The following is a 24,535-nucleotide window of genomic DNA, read 5'->3' on the forward strand; positions in this document are numbered from 1 at the left end:
TATTTGTTTAATTTTAAAAATTTTTATATTTTACTTGGGATTGGGAGTAAATAATTAAAGTAATTTTTATTTAATAATTAATGATCAAATTTTATACCATAATGACCAAAATAAATAAATATGGTTAACTTAAAAATATGGGGATTTTCCTGAACACTTTTATTCACCACTGAGTAACAACGGACTACGAAATCCAGTCCGTGAATGAAATAGTAAACCAATAGTAATAGGCGGCTAATAGATTACACGTTTTTATTCTTAATATTATTATTAATATTGTTAAACTATATATTTCTTTTCTCGTTGAATTTAATATATGTAAAGGGATTAGATGATTGATAATTGATTACTGTGTTTGTATGCTTATATATGTAATGAATCCATTTATCTGTCATTGATATATTATATAAACACAAGTGTTTCATGATATACTATATTCACTGCACTTATTATATCTATATTTTCTCTTCCTTCTCTATTGGCACCATTACTATCTTTAACTCCCTATATTCATGGAAGACCACTATCAATTCAACATCCGAACTCACTTTCGATTTAACAAGTTCAACCAACTCACTTCAACTCAAAGCAAGAAGGAAGTTCATTTCCAACTTTGATCTTTTATCAATCACCTTCTACGCTTCTTATTTTCTATTTTAGTTTCAAACCGCCACCACCCATTTAACAACTTTCACCCACTTCAAACCTTAGATATAGAACCATCATAATCAAACATGATTGTTAATACCGTTACTATTTTATACTCGAAGATCACAGCCACCATTAATGAAAACTCACCCAAATAGCAACTCACCTTTTTCTGTTTCTGAACACACCGTCAATATTACAGCTGCAAACAACTCATCTGTTTTCTTGCTATTATAGGTCTGTATAAATTTTTTTTGTTTGTTATCGTAAACCCACAAAAGCCTGCAACCTTGCTGTTTTATTAGTCACTACAATCAACCATATGTTTTCCTCCTATTTCGTTTCTTTATTTTTTTTCTTTTCAAACTTAACCCACGCAACTCAACTATCAATTCCCATGGCTTATTATTATTCGATAAAATCAGCTTGTTTCCCTTATCTGTTATGATTACAAAACCAAACCAACCCATCCTTGTTTCGCTACCACCCTCTACCATCGATCATCAAATCCAATCAAAACCCACATTGGACTGCTATTACTATACCGTCTGTGAGGCTGCACCTGCCTGAATCCATTCTATCTCTTTATTATATTTTTCGACCCATAATCCTCACCATCAGACCACAACAAGTTGCTACAGCTACTGCTATTTTCTTTCTGTTTCGATTTCTGTTTCAAACAAAGAACGAGAAGGAGAGATGGATTGTTGCACATCTGATAAATTTTTTCTTGCTTTTCTTTTCTGTCGCTATTACCCAACACCGACACTCTTTAAATTGTTTGATGAATCATGATGGAACGAAAACGTGATGATGAGCTGTAAAAGAAGATGGTGATATTTAAAAGAAAAAATATCGATAAGGATTGAAAAAAATTTCTTTTCCTTTTGTGTTGTCGACTCCTGCTTTATGATCCCACCTGAACACCGATTTTCTTTTAGGTCTTGGGTCAATTATTGATCAAGGTGGGCTGTTGGATTAAAGATTCTGAAGTGGGCTTTCATTACTGTTTGAATTTTCCCCGAGGGCCTATGTTAGTTTCCTGTTGGGCCGGTGGCCTATTTCGTTTTTCAGTTAGGCCATGATATAGTTGCTTCATTGGGCCGATAACTCATATAGTAATCGTGTATTTTTTTTAAAGATGATGAATTTAATATGCACTGTTAGAAGAATTAGATTGTGATAAGTGATGATTATGATTAATGTTTTGATAATAATAAAGATTTAAAGTGAAGAAGATTATAGTAGCAACAATGATGAATAATACAATGATAATAATATGATGCTAGATAATAAGATGATAAGTTGATAATTTTTAGGATTAGGGTATGATATCGATAATGATACATAAAGATAGAATGATGATAGTATGAGAAAGGTGCGAAGATATCATGTGATGATGATAGTGGTTATACGAATATATGATGATGATTATGAATCAAGTATGTGATGATGATGATAGTAATTGATTAAAAACGATGGTGATGATAGTCAATATGATTATGCTTATGATTATGATGGTTATGTTGAATCTTATCGATTAATTCGAAGAAGAAAGAAGAAACAAATAAGAAATATGTTAAATGAAATTAAAGTATAGATTATAATAGAAAATGAGAAGTAGATGAATGGTTAGGAGGGTGTGAGTTTGAACGAGATGTTACGGGTCATGTATATTTTAGGGTGGTAATAATTTCAGAAGTACACGAACAAAGGGATGGTTAAGACTGTTATCGGGTTAGCGGGACGTCGCGGGTTCAAACCCGGACTTAGGCTTTTTAAGAACTACTTCTTTGAGGTAGTTTACTTATTACTCATTATTATTATTATTATTATTATTATTATTATTATTATTATTATTATTATTATTATTATTATTATTATTATTATTATTATTATTATTATTATTATTATTATTATTATTATTATTATTATTATTATTATTATTATTATTATTATTATTCTTATTATTATTATTATTCTTATTATTATTATTATTATTATTATTATTATTATTATTATTATTATTATTATTATTATTATTATTATTATTATTATTAATTATTATTGTTATTAGGTTATTACAAATATTAAAAATATAATTATTAGTATAATTCATACAATTATTATTTTTATCATTGTTGTTAGTATTAGTAATATCATTATTATTATTATTATTACTATTAATATTATTATCATTAGTATTAAAATAACTAATAAATTTTTTGTTATTATTATTATTATTATTAACATTAGTATTAGTATTAAAATTATTATCAATATTATTATGATTTTTATCATTATTATTTATTAATAACATAAGTTTCATTATTAACAATATCATTTTTAATATTAGTATTATCATTATTAATAAAGCTATCATTATTATTATTATTATTATTATTATTATTATTATTATTATTATTATTATTATTAATAAATCATTATTTTCAAAACTATAATATTTAACGAATAAATGTTATGTATATAAAATATACTTATTACATATACTATAACTATATTAATATTACATATACATTATATATTAAACCTAATAACATTATTTACATAAATATTTACATATAACCAATATTTGACTTATCAATATAATACTAATTATATAGATATATATATGTATTAATATAAATATATGTATAAATATTAATATACAATATATATATATATATGTATATATATATATATATATATATATATGTATATATATATATATATATATGTATATATATATATATATATGTATATATATATATATATATATATATATATATATATATATATATATATATATATATAACTTTTAAAATAGCAAATATATGACTAAATTAAAAAAATAACATATATAAACTAGTTGGATTACGATTACATGTTAATTATATGTTTTAATATATATAACTGATATAGGTTCATGAATCCGAGGCCAACCTGCAAATTGTTCAGTTCAGTCGTATGCAAATTTTTTAACTACAAAATATCGTATAGTGAGTTTCATTTGCTCCCTTTTTAAATGCTTTTGCAATATATATATTTTGGGACTGAGAATACATGCGCTTTTATAAATGTTTGATGAAAAAGACACAAGTAAATGAAACTACATTCTATAGTTGAATGATCAAGATCGAATATGCCCTTTTTAGCTTTGTAGCCTAAGAATTAGGGAACTGACCCCTAATTGACGCGAATTCTAAAGATAGATCTATGGGCACTCCCAAGCCCCAGTCAGGGAATTTGTACTGCTTTAGTACTTCGATTTTATCATGTCCGAAGGGAGTCCCGAAATGATGGGGATATTCTATATGCATCTTGTTAATGTCGGTTACCAGGTGTTCACCATATGAATGATTTGTATCTCTATGTATGGGATGTATATTTATGAAAATTGAAAATATGAAATCTTGTGGTCTATTAAAATGATGGAAATGAATATTTATGATAAACTAATGAACTCACCAACCTTTTGGTTGACACTTTAAATCATATTTATTCTCAGGTATGAAAGAAATCTTCCGATGTGCATTCGCTCATTTTAAAGATTTTACATGGAGTCGTTCATGGCATATAAAGGTCAGAACCTCGCAATGGGAGCATCTGTTGAAGACTTCGTCCAGGTGGATTAGGACGGGTCGTTATAGGTGGTATCAGAGCTAGTTTAATCTGTGTCATCGGCTTAATCGTAGAGGGGGTTCTCACAGTGTTACCTGTGACGAAGCATTGGCTCTTACTCCTCACGGTCCGAATATGGTTGGTTTTGCCGAGAGGCAGGGCCGTAAAATCAGTGTCGGAGGTACACTAAGTGGTCACCAGGCGGTTAGCTGGGAATGCACTGGGTGGGATGTGTGGTGTCCCCAACTGAGTTATAGGTGGTATCAGAGCGGTGGTCTTAGCGAACCAGGTCTTGCAATAGTGAGTCTGGACTTCGACCTAGTAATTTTTAGGATACATTAATGAGTCTAGACTTGGATCTTGTCTGCATGTTAAAAGTTTGCATATCATTCCTTGTCGCAAAATATCTACTTATCATTTCAGTCTCGACACGTCTTATTGCAATTATTGCATAGATGATGTATAGACAAATTCATATCCCATCACATTAGACCTTGTCTGACACATTTCCTTAATTCCCTCCGTAATTTACGGGATCTTTTGTACTATATATAGGTATTATATGTAATTAGAATGTCATCCGATATCCGAAAATCATTTCATATCAAAAACCCTCTAACTGACCGTGTAAGATGGATCCTGTACAAAGTTCGAGTTCCTATAGTTCAGAAGGCGATTCTGAAGACTCTAAAGATAGTATGACCGAAGTGCCCCAACTGGTTCACTATACTTCTTTCTGGAGGAAATGGGGATGAGTTCGAGACATACTCACTCGCTGGAGAAATGAAGAGGGAGAACCCTACCTCGAACCAAACTTACCTCCCAACATCGGAGAACTGACGCACTCACCGGACAACCAATTCGCAATACCATTTTCACAATCTTTGCCAGAATATTTTGCCTCGAAGAACGCATTCATAGAGTTATGTTGGTGATTCAACCTCTACTCCCGACTACTAATCAAGTAGGGTTAGTGGAAGAAGTCAGGGATCTTCGTGCTAGGGTTGAAGAAAGAATGGAGTCTCTAGAAAATACAGTACGCAATTTGGAAGATAGGCTTACGTCTACTGCACCAACATCAGTAACAGTACCACCAACAACCCAAGCCTCAATATCACAAGCCTGTTTTAGAGATTATGTATTCTAGTTCTAACGGTAAAATCAAATGAGATTAATATCATACTGACTCATTAAATCCATGATTACATCTGAAGAAAATATATATGTAAGTATATTTTCATAAAGATTGTAATTAAAAATTCTTTTGTACAAATTGTTAATCGTGAAAATATTTTAACGGGTAGGTAATACCCGATAAATATTTAGATTTCACATTAATAAGTTACACTGTATATTATTCCATTCAGATTCAGTAGTCATTAACAATACTGCTCAAATCCACATATATACGTATCCGTTAACCAAAGAACAACTATTTTCATTCAAATTCAGTTTCATATTCGGATTTTGGCCGATCAGAATCCAAGTCAAGATTTGACAAGTGGCATAATGAAGAAAATAATGGACAAAATAAAATTGATTAGTAACCAATTAATTAATTACGTAAAATATCTTCATCATCTTCTGATATTAAATAAATTTAAATTCTAAGATTATATATTGGACTATTGGACTATTGGACTATTGGGCTATTGGATTGTTAGACTATCAACATTGGACTATTAACATTAGACAATTAAAAAGTATTAAAAGAGTAGGAAATATTAATTATATAACATTTTGATTTAAAATATCGTTAATAAGTTACATTTTCTACAATTAAACATTTCTTCAAGTTTCTACATGATTCCATCTTAAACATCATTCATATATTGACGATTACCATCTTTGTTCAAACCCTTCAAAATTCTTGAAAACACCTCAAATTTATACTCAACCATTCAGATTCGTTAACCTTGAGAATGCTGCTGAAGCAGCAAAACTGTTGATGGTCTTAATGGCCAAAAGCTTGATACTAAAGAATAGTGTGTTGAAAAGGCTCAGATTTAGAAGTGAAAAATGGATTGAGCAAACCATGAAGGAGACCGAGGACAAATACAAGGACCAAACACTATATTCAAAGAATCCAGATAATTCTGTATCCGATGAAATCTTTAGAGAATATCTTGCTCTGTACCCATGTTAAATCCTGTGGAAAATCTTTCTTCATCAACCTTCGATCTTAGAAATTCTGAAAATATTATCATAAGTATCTTCAATATTTCTGAGGATATCTTCATAAATATCTTTGTCCGAAATTATCTATCTCTTCATGGTATCTATATTACATCATAAAATAAAATGTTTTAGTTTCTAAATTCGATAACCTTCGAGTTTAAATTATGAATGGTTTATGGAGAAGTGTTGGGAATTGAAGCATGAGTTAGTATAATATAATGACGCCCGGCCAATGTGATTATATTACAGTAAGTCATGCTGAATTTCTAATGGAACGTGATGATGGTTCACAGACCTTACCCTCATCATGTGTCATGTTACATGACTTTACATTCTATTTAACCACTAAACATATCAAGAACATATTTTCTTGATATTTTTATCTCTCCGTGATTCAGGTAATTTGACAAATCAAATCGTGCTATTACCTTTCTTTTTCTGCATGGTATATTATGATCATTTGAAACTTCATACCTACGAATCTGAAACGTTTTAATCGATTTACTTAAGGTCGGGAAGAGAAAACAGAAGCATGGAGCTTCAAAATCTAAATAGGAGTATAAATCACAGCAAATAGAGAGATTATTAACCGTGGATGTCAATAATTATGAAAATACAGATGCAAGGAAGGATTATGAAAACCACTACCCCAGGGGCGAAGTAGAAGTAAATAAATTCCTCCGGTGGGAGTTGGAATAGAAGGATGATTGTTGTGATACTCAGAATGAGGTCAAGAATCAGAACTGGATTAAGCATTTTCACAATCTTTTGGAAGTATGAATTGAGAAAGAAAGTATAGGGTTGGTGAAAATAATGGAACAAAGGAGGTAAATTTATAGTGAAATATCAGACGTAGCAATCAAGGCAGATTACCGCATTTAATTCCATATGATCCCAATTTTCTTAATTACCGAAGAATCAAATCTTATTTCGAAGATTTTCTTTCAAATCCCTTGAATTCCGGAATTCAATCAAGACAACGTCAAAAGTTAAGGAAAACCTTATTTTCCTAAATTCAAACGTGACTACGTCAAAAGTATGATGAATCTTTATTTCTTCATTTCACTATTTTGTGATAGCTTCATTTGTACTCTTCGAATAATTGAATCGTTTTATCTATATCTATATTAATCAATAATGATAAAACTCTATTTATCAACTCATATTCGTCATGAAAACATTTTTACTGTTAACCATGATGACCTCGAACAAATTTCGAGACGAAATTTCTTTAACGGGTAGGTACGGTGACGACCTGGAAATTTTTGACCAAATTTAAACTTGATCTTTATATGATTTCCGACACGATAAGCAAAGTTTGTAATGTTGAAGTCTCAAAAACTTTGAACTTTGTTCATGTATTCAATTACCCTTTAACTATTTCCGACGATTCACGAACAACTATTTGTAAGTAGATAAATATATATTTCAATATATATAAATATGTATATATTGAAGTCTAAATTTAAAATACTATACGTTTTAGTTAACTATGTAAAATAAAAATAAAATATAATTACTAAAATAAATACATATATATAAAGTATATTAAAAATAAATATTTAATGATTGTAATACTCGTTTGAGGTTCCGATTGATATTACAAGTTAAATTCAAACTTATATGATTTTAAAATAAACTGTGATCCGAAAATGAGTTATATAAACTATAGGCTTATAAAAAAATATAAATAAGAACTATTTGTTTAATTTTTAAAATTTTTATATTTTACTTGGGATTGGGAGTAAATAACTAAAGTAATTTTTATTTAATAATTAATGATCGAATTTTATACCATAATGACCAAAATAAATAAATATGGTTAACATAAAAATATGGGGATTTTTCTGAACACTTTTATTCGCCACAGAGTAACAACGGACTACGAAATCCAGTCCGTGAATGAAATAGTAAACCAATAGTAATAGGCGGCTAATAGATTACACGTTTTTATTCTTAATATTATTATTAATATTATTAAACTATATATTTCTTTTCTCGTTGAATTTAATATCTGTAAAGGGATTATATGATTGATAATTGATTACTGTGTTTGTATGCTTATATATGTAACGAATCCATTTATCTGTCATTGATATATTATATAAACACAAGTGTTTCATGATATACTATATTCACCGCACTTTATTATATCTATATTTTCTCTTCCTTCTCTATTGGCACCATTACCATCTTTAACTCCCTATATTCATGGAAGACCACCATCAATACGACATCCGAACTCACTTTCGATTTAACAAGTTCAACCAACTCACTTCAACTCAAAGCAAGAATGAAGTTCATTTCCAACTTTGATCTTTTATCAATCACCTTCTACGCTTCTTATTTTCTGTTTTAGTTTCAAACCGCCACCACCCATTTAACAACTTTCACCCACTTCAAACCTTAGATATAGAATCATCATAATCAAACATGATTGTTAATACCATTACTTTTTATACTCGAAGATCACAGCCACCATTAATGAAAACTCACCCAAATAGCAACTCACCTTTTTCTATTTCTGAACAAACCGTCAATATTACATCTGCAAACAACTCGTCCGTTTTCCTTCTATTATAGGTCTGTATATTTTTTTTTTGTTATTGTAAACCCACAAAAGGCTGCAACCTTGTTGTTTTATTAGTCACTACAATCAACCATACGTTTTACTCCTATTTCGTTTCTTTATTTTTTTTCTTTTCTAACTTAACCCACGCAACTCAACTATCAATTCCCATGGCTTATTATTATTCGATAAAATCAGCTTGTTTCCCTTGTCTGTTATGATTGCAAAACCAAACCAACCCATCCTTGTTTCGCTACCACCCTCTACCATCGATCATCAAATCCAATCAAAACCCACATTGGACTGCCATTACTATACCGTCTATGAGGTTGCACCTGCCTGAATCCATTCTATCTCTTTACTATATTTTTTGACCCATAATCCTCAACATCAGACCACAATAACTTGCTACAGCTACTGCTATTTTCTTTCTGTTTCGATTTCTGTTTCAAACAAAGAAGGAGAAGGAGAGATGGATTGTTGCACATCTGATAAATTTTTTCTTGCTTTTCTTTTCTGTCGCTATCACCAAACACCGACACTCTTTAAATTGTTTGATGAATCATGATGGAAAGAAAACGTGATGATGAGCTGTAAAGGAAGATGGTGATATAAAAAAAAGATATCGATAAGGATTGAAAAAGAATAACTTTTCCTTTTGTGTTGTCGACTCCTGCTTTATGATCCCACCTGGACAAGGTTTTTCTTTTAGGTCTTGGGCCAATTATTGATCTAGGTGGGCTGTTGGATTAAAGATTCTGAAGTGGGCTTTCATTACTATTTGAATTTTGGGCCGAGGGCCTATGTAAGTTTCCTGTTGGGCAGGTGGCCTGTTTCGTTTTTCAGTTGGGCAGTGATATAGTTGCTTCATTGGGCCGATAACTCATATAGTAATCGTGTATATTTTTTTTGAAGATGATGAATTTAATATGCACTGTTAGAAGAATTAGATTGTGATAAGTGATGATTATGATTAATGTTTTGATAATAATAAAGATTTAAAGTGAAGAAGATTATAATAGCAACAATGATGAATAATACCATGATAATAATATGATGCTAGATAATAAGATGATAAGATGATAATTTTTAGGATTAGGGTATGATATAGATAATGATACATAAAGATAGAATGATGATAGTATGAGAAAGGTGCGAAGATATCATGTGATGATGATAGTGGTTATACGAATATATGATGATGATTATGAATCAAGTATGTGATGATATTGATAGTAATAGATTGAAAACGATGGTGATGATAGTCAATATTATTATGCTTATGATTATGATGGTTATATTGCCTCTTATCGATTAAATCGAAGAAGAAAGAAGAAACGGATAAGAAATGTGTTAAATGAAATTAAAGTATAGATTATAACAGAAAATGAGAAGTAGATGAATGGTTAGGCGGGTGTGAGTTTGAACGAGATGTTACGGGTCATGTATATTTTGGGGTGGTAATAATTTCATAAGTACATGAACAAAGGTATGGTTAAGACTGTTATCGGGTTAGCGGGACGTCGCGGGTTCAAACCCGGACTTGGGCATTTTTAAGAACTACTTCTTTGAGGTAGTTTACTTATTACTCATTATTATTATTATTATTATTATTATTATTATTATTATTATTATTATTATTATTATTATTATTATTATTATTATTATTATTATTATTATTATTATTATTATTATTATTATTATTATTGTTATTGTTATTATTAATTATTATTGTTATTAGGTTATTACAAATATTAAAAGTATAATTATTAGTATCATTCATACAATTAATATTATTATCATTATTGTTAGTATTAGTAATATCATTATTATTATTATTATTACTATTAATATTATTATCATTAGTATTAAAATAACTAATAAATTTTTTGTCATTATTATTATTATTAACATTAGTATTAGTATTAATATTATTATCAATATTATTATGATTGTTATCATTATTATTTATTAATAACATAAGTATCATTATTAACAATATCATTTTTAATATTAGTATTATCATTATTAATAAAGCTATCATTATTATTATTATTATTATTATTATTATTATTATTATTATTATTATTATTATTATTATTATTATTATTATTATTATTATTATTATTATTATTATTATTATTATTATTATTATTATTATTAATAAATCATTATTTTCAAAACTATCATTTTTAACAAATAAATGTTATGTATATAAAATATACTTATTACATATACTATAACTATATTAATATTACTTATACATTATATATTAAACCTAATAACATTATTTACATAAATATTTACATATAACCAATATTTGACTTATCAATATAATACTAATTATATAGATATATATATATATGTATTAATATAACTATATGTATAAATATTAATATACAAAATACATATATATATAAATAAATAACATATATAAACTAGTTGGATTATGATTAAATGTTAATTATATGTTTTAATATATAAAACTGATATAGGTTCGTGAATCCGAGGCCAACCTGCAAATTGTTCAGTTCAGTCGTATGCATATTTTTACTACAAAATATCGTATAGTGAGTTTCATTTGCTCCCTTTTTAAATGATTTTGCAATATATATTTTTGGGACTGAGAATACATGCGTTTTTATAATTGTTAAACGAAATAGACACAAGTAAATGAAACTACATTCTTATAACTACCCGTCCTAATCCATCTGGACGAATACATTACATTTGGTTACATCGCGAGGTACTTGACCTATATATGATACATTTTACAAATATTGCATTCGCTTTTGAAAGACAAACTTTCATTACATCAAAAGTTGACAGCATGCATACCATTTCATAATATATCCAACTATAATTGACTTAATAATATTCTTGATGAACTCAACGACTCGAATGCAACGTCTTTTAAAATATGTCATGAATGACTCCAAGTAATTTCTCTAGAATGAGCAAATGCACAGTGGAAGATTTCTTTCATGCCTGAGAATAAACATGCTTTAAAGTGTCAACCAAAAGCTTGGTGAGTTCATTAGTTTATCATAATCGATCATTTCCATCATTTTAATAGACCACAATATTTTCATTTCCATTTCTCATAAATATACGTCCCATACATAGAGACAAAAATCATTCATATGGATTGAACACCTGGTAATCGACCTTAACAGGATACATATAGAATATCCCCATCATTCCGGGACTCCCTTCGGACATGATAAATTTGAAGTACTAAAGCATCCGGTACTTTGGATGGGGCTCGTTGGGCACAATAGATCTATCTTTAGGATTCGCGTCAATTAGGGTGTCTGTTCCCTAATTCTTAGATTACCAGACTAAAAAGGGCATATTCGATTCAATAATTCAACCATAGAATGTAATTTTCGAGTACTTGTGTCTATTTCTTAAAACAGTTATAAAAACAGCGCATGTATTCTCAATCCCAAAAATATATATTGCAAAAGCATTTAAAAAGGGAGAAAATGAAACTCACGATACGATATTTTGTAGTAAAAATATTCATACGCTGATATTGAACAATGTAGGCTTGGCCTTGGATTCACGAACCTATATCATTTATATATATATATATATATATATATATATATATATATATATATATATATATATATATATATATATATATATATATATATATATATATATATATATATATAAATACATATAATGGTAATCGAACAATTATATATTATAGCTTAGATTATATATCTTATATATTTAATTTGTATATATAATTAAAATAATTAATATTTATATAGTTTTATGCGTAAATCTTTAATATATATAATTTTAAATGTGTAAATCTTTATATAAATAATTTTAATATATATAATTACATGTAATATTATCGTAGTTGTAATAAATATACTCTTATATAGAAAATATTTATTTGTTATGATAATATAATAATGATAATGATAATGAAATTTTAATTAAATAGGTAGTTTTAATAATAATAGTTATAATAATAATAATAATATAAATCTTAATAAAAATAATAATTTTAAATGATACTTTTTCTATTACTAATAATTATAATGAAAATGAAAATTTTAATAAAAATGATAATGTTAAAAATAAAGGTTCTTTTAATAATAATAATAATATTTATACTAATAATAATAATAATAATAATAATAATAATAATAATAATAATAATAATAATAATAACAATAATAATAATAATAATAATAATAATAATAATAATAATAATAATAATAATAATAATAATAATAATAATAATAATAATAAGAATAATAATAATAATATTAATAATAATAATAAGAATAATAAAAATAATAATAATAATAATAATAATAATAATAATAATAATAATAATAATAATAATAATAATAATAATAATAATAGTCTTAAAATCATGTTAATAATAGTAATACTAATACTAGTAATAATAATAATAACTATAATAATCATAATAATAATACTACGTAATACTTAATAATAATACTAGTAATAACAATAATGATAATACTATTAATTAGATGATAGTAATAATTATACTTCTAAAGGTTAGAAAATAATAACAATTTTCATAATAATAACAATAATTAGTAATAATAATAATAATAATAATAATAATAATAATAATAATAATAATAATAATAATAATAATAATAATAATAATAATAATAATAATAATAATAATAATAATTAAAACTACCTTAAAACTTTCCTAAAAAAGATATGCTTCTGCCTAGGCTCGAACCCACGACCTCCCGCTCACCCGCTATCACCCCAAACCATACTTTTGTTTCCGTTTTTCTGACTAAATTCATAGCCTAATTTATTTAACCCATGTTTTAGTGCTTCCTTAAAACCCACTTAACAAAACAGTCCATGGCTAATTCGGCCCAACAGAGAGCCCTCGGCCCAAACTACTTCACAAGTCCACTTAGTAATTGTAGTACTATTAATGGCCCGATGCTAACAATTCTTGTGGGTTTAGGTTTGGAAATTAAATAAAAAGGGGAAGGGAATATATAGTTCTGTTGTCGGTTTCAAATAGATCGAGAAAGGCAGCAGCAAGATCGCAGAATAAATCCATAGGACTTTCGATTCTTTAATCGATCGATCGATCGATCACACAACAATTCGGGAATAACCGGTCATCAATTCATCATCATCATCGTTCAACGTCATCATCTGTCTCCATCATCAAAGTTAATCATCATCCTCCATCAATCGATCGTGTAATCGGTTCATTAATTAATCAAGTGAGTAATTGTTTCATTGATACTTTTAATTCAGTTATATATGTTCTGTACTATTAAATGGATCGAATACGTGTAGTAATTAATGGTGTTTGACAGTAGAAAGACAGAAAGGATCGATCAGGACAAAAGTATGTTTGTTCGAGTGATGTTGTGATGTTTGATTATGTTAGTTCGATAGTTATGTTGATCTGAATAGTGAACATGAAAGCAAAAATAATTGGTCATGGTGGTGATGATTTCGATTGTTTGCAGTGGAAAAATTTTGGCAGCAGCAACAATAAATAGCAGTAGCAGGGACGTGGCTGTTTTGGGTGTCCTGTGCAAGCAGCAACAAAATAGATTGCAGGTGGGTGGTTTGCCGTATGTGGTGTACTAATGTGGTGGACGATTGCAGCAATGAAGGTGTTTGGTTTGATCATGGTGATATGGGTGTGATAGTGGTGGGTGTTTCGTTGTGAGTCGAACAAAAAAGATCGAATAATAGAAGTTCGGTTAATGGGCTGCTTGATAGATCACAGAAAAGAACAAAGAAGGAGAAATTGGTGGATTGAACATGGTTGATCCGGTTGTAACTAGAAAAGAAAGAGAGAAGATGAGATATAGAGAGAGATGGTGTTTGTAATGGTGAAGTTGGCTCATTTGTGGTAATGAGATTAAGGTGGTGATCACGATGGGAATAGAGAGAGAAGAGATGGCGAAATTGTTGAAGAAGAAGAAGATGGCCACGGTTTTATGGTTATCAATCACAAACAAAAGGGTACAACACCCAAATAGGTTTAAGGTGGTTTCTCAAGTGATGAAGGTTGTCGGGTATGGTGTATGGTGATGATAATTGTGGTTGAAAGCTGTAAAGCAGCAGGCGATGGTCAGTTTGAGTAGCAAGTAATAGATGGAGGTATTGGTTTTAGTTTGAGTCATACAGAACAAAAGAAGTAGCATGAATGATTAAGTGTGATTGTGAGTTTGATGATAGTATGTAATGGAAATAAGTGATGTGTAGTAGGATAATGGATTTAGTGGGGTGTATTAAGTCATATATGTATATGCAGAGAGATGATAATGGTATACTTGTGTTCCACAAAATCAACAAGTGGGTATCCTTTACAGCAAGCATAAGGTTAAACAATTAAATTCGTTTAACATGAATAGATCCAATAATTTTAAAACATAAAGGGTAGCCTATCACTTTCTATATTTTTTTTGTTATTGTCTTGTGAGGTTAGTGAAAGATGGTGATTCTTAATTGTGAGTAAAACAATCTCGATTAGTAATGTATGTTTCCCATTATGCACAATAAACTCAAATTAGACACAGTATTGCAGATTGCAATCGATAATTGAGAATATAATAATAAATATTATATAATCTAAATATAAAACGTGTGATAGAATTAGCAGCCATGAACTATTAGTTTACTATTACTTTCATGGAATGGACTTCGTGTTCTATTTAAAATTAGTGGCGGATAAAAGTCTTTCTAAAAGTCCCAAATTTAATATTAAAGATATATATTTATTTTGGTCATTAAATGTGAAGAACGGGGTCAAAAAGGTTCGTCTAATATTTGTTTTTAAGTTCCAAGTAATATGTACGGAGTATTATTATTCAAAGTATGAAGATAAAATATATTTTTATTAAACCTCTAATTTATGTAACTTATTAATGAACCAACATTTATTTTTAGATCCTCTAAACATTTGTATTAAACTTGTTTAATAATGATCGAATCACAAATGAGTGTTATTGTTGTTCAATAAATAAATTAGAAACCATATAAATATAATTTGTCTATACATATAAACACGTTTTATTATATCGTAAGTTATTTATATATTTATTTATATTTTTAAATATATATTTTCTCTATTTACAAATAGTCGTTCGTGAATCGTCGAAAATTGGTCTTAAGTTAAATGAATATATGAAACAGTTCAAAACTTTTGAGACTCAACCTAACAGACTTTTCTTATCGTGTCGGAAACACATAAAGATCAAGTTTAAATTTGGTCTAAAATTTCCGGGTCGTCACAAATCTATGGTTGAATGATCGAAATCGAATATGCCCCTTTTAGCTTGGTAGCCTAAGAATTAGGGAACTGGCCCCTAATTGACGTGAATCCTAAAGATAGATCTATGGGAACTAACAAGCCCCAATCAGAGAATTTGAACTGCTTTAGTACTTCGATTTTATCAAGTCTGAAGGGAGTCCCGGAATGATGGGGATATTCTATATGCATCTTGTTAATGTCGGTTACCAGGTGTTCACCATATGAATGATTTTTATCTATATGTATGGGATGTATATTTATGAAAATTGAAAATATGAAATCTTCTGGTCTATTAAAATGATGAAAATGAATATTTATGAAAAACTAATGAACTCACCAACCTTTTGGTTCACACTTTAAAGCATGTTTATTCTCAGGTATGAAAGAAATCTCCCGCTGTGCATTCGCTCATTTTAAAGATTTTACATGGAGTCGTTCATGGCATATAGATGTCAGAACCTCGCAATGGGACCATCTGTTGAAGACTTCGTCCAGGTGGATTAGGATGGGTCGTTATATATAAATATTCAAAAGACATATTTATTAAAACAAAACGTACCTTAATGTCTCCTTGCGGCATTCGCAGCCGCCAACTCGGGACAATCCAGCTTGCGATGTCCCTCTTTATGACAATAGTAGCACATTTCGTCATCACTTCTCAGCATTGTGCACTCCCATAACTTGTGGCCCCTAACACCACAATTGAAACATCTAGGTGCACGAGAACTCGTCGTGCCTTTCTCCACATTACCCATACTCGCACTTAGACCCTTAGTTTTCTTACTTGAAGCACCATACAAATCAAACCTTCTCTTACTTGAAGGTTCACTAACCTTTGATCGCGAATATGATTCGAAACCCCTAGCCATGGCGAATAACTCCGCAAACGATTTCACTTGACCAACGCTAATTTTGTTCTGCAAGTCATCATTCAAAGTTCGATAGAAATCTTCCATCAACATACGATCATTCCCAATATACTCCGGGAAAAAACGAGCCTTCGCCATAAAGGTCGTCTTGAGAGTATTCAAGTCCATGGATCTTTGTTGCAAATTTCGCAACTCATTTCGCAATTCCGACAAATCGGCTTGAGTCCGGAACTCCTTAAAGAATTCCTTCTTAAAATCGTCCCATGATAACACCATAAACGCTTCACCACCAACAATATCAGTAGAGAGTCGTGTCCTCTTCTCGGGAGGGCATTCAATAGTGTGAAAACACCCTTCGACATCTGAGATCCATGTTGTGCTTACCAAGGGATCCGGTTTCCCGTCATACATCGGGGGTTTAGTCCTCATGAAGCTCTTATAACAACGCTCCATTTCACCACTACTACAAAATTCGGAATACTTCCTATCCATTTCTTCTCGAAATGCACCCATTTGCTCTGCAACGGCGGCCGCAACTCTAGCATTAAACTCATCGTCGCTCGCCTCGATCCCGTTTCTCGTCGTCATTCTAAAGAATTCAAAGCGATTAGTCCACGAACGTATAAAACCACACGCACAACACCGCCCCATCTTGCTCAACACTCATCGTACATCACTTGTTAGACACGATTTGCACCCATAATAAGGTTTGCAAGTCTTTATTACGCACACACGCCGTATCAACTCGTTAGTACAATGACTATCTTGCTCGATGATATTCGCAACGCAAACATAAATACCAACACAAAGCAATAGTATATTAATAATATCCGCATATTAATATGACCGTTAGTCCACCTACAAATTAAGGCACTAACCACATTTCTCATTCCGACCCGTACTCCTACAAGTCCCGCAATAAATAAGCACACAGAAAAGTCTAAGTCTAGGCACCGAGAACCACCTCACCCGACCCGCACCCATCCTACACATACATATGCCCATAGGGTATTAATACTCACCTTGTCATCTTGATGAATGCAATCGAACAAATTCGCAACATGTCAATGGAAAGTACCTATTCCATTATCACAATAAAAACAACACAATTATGATGGATTTATAAACCAACCCAATTGACCCTTAGTGCAACTTCGACCCAATTGAACTTCCAAGCACAAACCACGCCCCAAACTAACCAATAATCATAAACATAAGTGAAAATGGTCCTAATATGCCAGTTAAACCCAAACACAAGTGTTAAACACTCGTCTTACCCAAATTGACATACAAACCCTAATTTTGACTCATTTCAAAATTTATCAACCAAATACCCCCAAATGGGTTCCAACACTTCCAAAATCACTAACACTAATGATTTTACCCAATTACAAGTCCTAAATCATGGCCAAGTCGGTTTCCAACCCAAAACTCGCCAATAACAACAATAAACCCGATTACTAGCATCACTAAACTCACTTCATGAGTTTAAATGGGTTTCTCAACATCTTAAGTTCAAACCCTAACTTTGAATCATCAACTCAAACAATGAAATTCGGAGTTAGAACTTACCAATACAGCCAAAACGTAGCCAAGAATGAGATGAACAACTTTAAAACCCGAGCTTTGGTGAGAATCCGACTCATTCTTCTCCAAATCAAGCTCTCTCTCTAAACTCTTTCTCTCTCGCTAGATATGGATGAGAGTTTTTGTGTGGGTGAATGAGATCCATAAATGGCCAATGGATCAGCTTTGAAGGCTCCAAACCAACACCCAAGTAAATTGACCAAAATGCCCTTTCTAAAACAAGATAAACAGCTGACCCGTCTGTACATTTGGACGGCGTCCCAAAACTTGGATGGCGTCTAACTCTTCTTTACTGAACAGCATCTCAAAACTTGGACGGCGTCCCAATCAACTGAACCAGACTAAAACTGAAACAAGGTCTTACATTTTAATCAAATCTAAGATTCACATGTTGTAGATCTGAGATAAATAAATGAGTATTAACCTGAAAAGATAAATAAAAACAGGATTATGATACTTAATTTTGAAATTGTTGATTAAACCGAATCTAAAGTCTGAGTTCTTAAATCTTCGATTAAACTCTATTGATTTGGTTGATTGACATGAAACCTGATCTAATCTGAGTTAAATTGATTGATCTATCAATTAACCGAGTCTGATTGCTTGTTTAATTGTTTATTTGCTGGATTATGTATATACCGAATGTGTTCTTGCTACAGTACCGAATCTATTCAAATAATTAGTATGTTTTTCTGATTTTATTTGAGTGGTTAATTGATTATGATTATGATTTTGCATGTTATGAGACTGAATATGCATGTTTGAGTGATTATCTGTGAATTTTGAAGTTTACCAAATCTGTTGTTGGCTTGATACCGAGTCTGCTATTTGGTACTTTGAAATAAATTGATTTTTGACTTGAAACACTTAACATGTTTATTCTAAGTCTTTGAATTGAAAACTCAAGCTTATTTGGTTACCGAGTCTAAAGTTTTCATGAATACCGAATCTGCTTGGACTGTGTTGAATAATTGACTAAGTGTTGTTATGATTCTTTATGGAATATATTTGATTATACATGATAAGGTGTTTTATGATGAATATCGTATGAATATCATGTTTGTCAAACGTTTGTTCATGTTTGGAATAAATGATTTTTTTTTATGACTTAGAAAAATCATAAAAATTATACAATTTGAAAAATACAAAGGTTTTCAAAGGAAATAAGAATAGAGATATGTGATTTATGATAATATCTTGTGGTCTTCTATTTCTTATTTATACAGCTAAATGGTGAATAATCACTTCATCAATTCTGAAACCAACATCCCTTACAATTACTAGACTGCTATTCTAGAGAGGCATACTTTATGGCCTGCTCTAAGTTTAACTGTCAGTGTGTCTATCATAGACTTGAATCTTCTTAATCGAACAATCAAGTTTGTAGAGGCCACACAACCTACTGCTGCCAATCTACAAGGAGACCCAGCTAGATTTGAATTTGAGCTGAGAGGGGTACAAGGGTTGAGGAGAATAACAAAAGCTGACTTTAGGAGGATCTTTCAGCTTCCTCTAGTGCAAAATGCTCCAGCTTTTCCATCTACTCAACAGATGATGACTTCTGTATTCCAACTTGGATATGTTGGAGATACTAATGTTCCTCCGGCTAAATTTCAAAAGAAATTTTTACACTCCAGGTGGTATGTGATCTTCTCGATCATCAATAGATGTCTACTGATGACAAGGAGTGGGTCTGACAGCTTGACGGTGCCAATGCTTAGACTTTTCTACTCATTCACATGAGTAGAAAGCCCAGACTATGCAGAACTATTATGGAATCTGGTTCAAGCTCAAGTTGATAAAACAAGGAGTTCTTACATTCCTTGTGAAATATTTTTCTGTATCTTTATCCATGATACTATAACTGCTTGCAGAAATGCAAATATTTTTGTACCAGGTACACATGGATTACAGATGAAGAGATTTGGGGAGTTAAAGATGAATTCTCCGGTGATTTTTGACAATCAATTCACTGCGCCAATTCCAAATTGGCAAGTGAGGCTAGCTGAACCCCAAGACGCTCGAATGCTTTCTTATTTTGATGCTGTAGGAATACCTCTTACGAACCCGGTACAAAAAGGATAAGTTGAACCAGCCGCGGTTCCAGCCCCAGAGGTCGTAGAGGAACCTGTAGTTCAACCACCCGGGACAGCTAATCCTCTACTTAGGATAAACCTCAAACGCCCTAGGGCAGCACAACAAGCTCAACCCGCGAGGATCAGGAAACCTAGTTCACCTAGGATTGAACCAACCCTTTCCACTACACCTGAGGACAGCAGTGACACCGATTCACCAGCAACTGAATCATCTCCAAAACATTCTCCTAAGAGAACACGCTATTGTAACAACCCAACCCGTAATCCATACGATAAATTTTTTTTATACAATACAATTACACGCCAATTAAATATGTAGCCCATTTCACGAGTTCTATTTAAAATGCACAACAATTAATTGTTTACAATAGGCACGAGGGCCACGAATAAAGTTTAGTACAAATTTAACCCATTACAAATGATATTTTAGAAACCAAACGACTTTCCGAGCATGGTTTGGGACTAAACTACCCAAAACTAGGCCAACTTCCAAAAGCTCCAACATAACAACAATAAGGGACACCTAGTGCCCAACGACCCCCTTGCCCTTGTCTGCGCCTGCATCTAAAAAGATAACAACGAGAGGGGTAAGCAAAGCTTAGTGAGCAGAATAAATATATACATGCATATAAGACTTACCCACATGCATCCACGATATCATATAACGCACCCAATCGCATAACATCTCGATAAATAAGCTAGTATCGTCAAACCGTACAACTAGCCACATTAATAACATAAATATCATAATCATAAATCAAATGCTAGCATCACCAACTATAAACCATGGTTAACCAAAATCCTTCGCAAGGGGAATGACTTTGCAAAACAAGTCATCGATGTTCATAACAACCGTTAGCTCCCAAACACGGTGATGGTATACTAACCCCCGAGGTGTTCCAAAAATGGCTATGGTATCACCCCCAAGTGTTCCCAAAAATGGCTATGGCATCACTTGATCAACATGTGAGTAAAACACGGCTATTACTCACAATCATGTACACAAACACGGCTATGTGCACAATAACACGGATAATAACGTGGGAGTAAAACACGGCTATTACTCGCCACTATATGCACAAACACGGCTATGTACATAAATATAAAACGTGTACAAAATGGCTATGCCTCACAACTATGGTCACAAAACGGCTATGTGACACCATTAATACGGCACGTAAATCATATACATACATATATAGATTTTCCACTCACCTCAAGTCTCTTGTGAAAGCTAACCGAGCTTGCAACCCTTCAATGTAACGTACCTATTACATTATGCATTTATTAACATACAATCTAGTTGAATTAAATGCTAACCACTAACCCTTGAGCATTTAATGACCCTATCGCATTAAATGACTCAACTACACCAAAACCGCCCATTAATGACCATTCTTGTCATAAATCACTAAAAGCTAGTGATTAGGGTCTATTAACATCAACTAACATAAACTTGGTGTATTTCATACCCATTTTACCCAATTAGTTCAACTTTGACTCATATGACCCATTTTGACACTTACACAATCAAACTTTGTCATACATGACCTATTCACAATCTCACCAACATTTAACAAGTGTATTTAATGCTTACAACACCATTAATACTTACAAACCCCATTTCATTAGACCAAACCCTAGATTATGGTAATTAGGGTTTCCATTCAACAATCTAACCCAAAATCCACCCATTTAACCCTCAAATGGGTCGCACAAGTCCCATATGAACCAAACCCTAGCTTAACTAAATAAAACTCGAAACTTAAAGTTGAGACTTACCAAAACTATCCTCTTGTAGCTAATAGCAAGGAGAACAACTTTAATTCTTGCTCCTAGGATTGATTCACAAAACTCCTTCTTCAAATCTCAAGTATAAACTAAGTGGATTTTAAGTTTTGAGAGGAATTTATGAAAGAAAATGGAAAAGAAATGAGAATATAGGATAAGTGGTTGATATTAAAAGCTCTCATCAGATCTACATGCAAGAAGACCAAATTGCCCCTAAACCCTATTTAATTTGAGTGGAATTCGGAGTCAGAATTGCAGAATTGCCCCGGCGCGGTGTAGAGACCAGTCCTAATCCATCCGGACGAAGTCTATATCGATTATAAACGATTCACAACAGTTGATTACATCGCGAGGTAATTGACCTCTATATGATAAATTTTACAAACATTGTATTCGTTTTTAAAAGACAAACTTTCGTTACATCGACAGTTGACAGGCATGTAAAGCATTTCATAACATATCCAAATATAATTGACTTAATAATAATCTTAATGAACTCAACGACTCGAATGCAACATCTTTTGAAATATGTCATGAATGACTCCAAGTAATATCTCTAATATGAGCAAATGCACAACGGAAGATTTCTTTCGTACCTGAGAATAAACATGCTTTAAAGTGTCAACCAAAAGGTTGGTGAGTTCATTAGTTTATCATAAAGAATCATTTCATAATTTTAATAGACCACAAGATTTCATACTTCCATTTCTCATAATCATACGTCCCATGCATAGAGACAAAAATATCATTCATATGGATTGAACACCTGGTAACCGACATTCACAATATGCATATAAGAATATCCCCATCATTCCGGGATCCTCCTTCGGACATGATATAAATTTCGAAGTACTAAAGCATCCGGTACTTTGGATAGGGCTTGTTGGGCCCGATAGATCTATCTTTAGAGTTCGCGTCAATTAGGGTGTCTGTTCCCTAATTCATAGATTACCAGACTTAATAAAAATGGGCATATTCAGTTTCGATCATTCAACCATAGAACGTAATTTCGATTACTTGTGTCTATTTCGTAAAACAGTTATAAAAGTTGCGCATGTATTCTCAGCCCAAAAATATAAAGGGTAAAAAGGTAAATGAAACTCACAATACTGTATTTTGTAGTAAAAATACATATGACGACATTGAACAATGCAGGGTTGGCCTCGGATTCACGAACCTATATCAAGTATTAACACATTATAGTATAAATCAATTAAGTTTATATATTTGTTATGTATTAATTATTCTTATAATATATTATGATACTTATTTGATATTTAATTAATGTTATATCAATAATATTAGTTGAAACATAATTTTATGTAATATTAGTATATTTTATGTAATAATATATTTACATATATATCTTTTGTTTTGTAAAATTAATAATTGTAGAAATACCTAAGGAAAATAATAATAATATTAATAATAATAATAATTTTTAAAAGTATAAAACTACCTTAGGAGTCAGTTTTAAAAAAATTGCACCAAGCCGGGCTCGAACCCGAGACCTCTCGTTCACTCATCAACACCCTTAACCATTCCTCCATTTCAGTTTTTCTGATTTATAATACAAACCCAAATACTTATCTATTACATGTTTCAACCCACTTCATCTTCTTCACCAAAATCTAAACAATCAAACAACTTCATTCTTAATAGTCAATCATCAAAATAGTTTTAGGACTTCTAAACAAACATGAAACAAAAAATAAAAATGTGTTCATGATATAAAAAAAATGAGAAAAAAAAACAAAAAAATCCTACTGCTTGCTAGTAGCCAAGAAAAAAAAAAGTGTTTTCAATTTTGAGTTCGTTTTGGACAATCTTTACAACATGAAACATGTTTCAAATCATTCCTAAAAAC

Source organism: Rutidosis leptorrhynchoides, chromosome 2 (genome assembly GCF_046630445.1).
Source record: "Rutidosis leptorrhynchoides isolate AG116_Rl617_1_P2 chromosome 2, CSIRO_AGI_Rlap_v1, whole genome shotgun sequence".
NCBI lineage: Eukaryota > Viridiplantae > Streptophyta > Magnoliopsida > Asterales > Asteraceae > Rutidosis > Rutidosis leptorrhynchoides.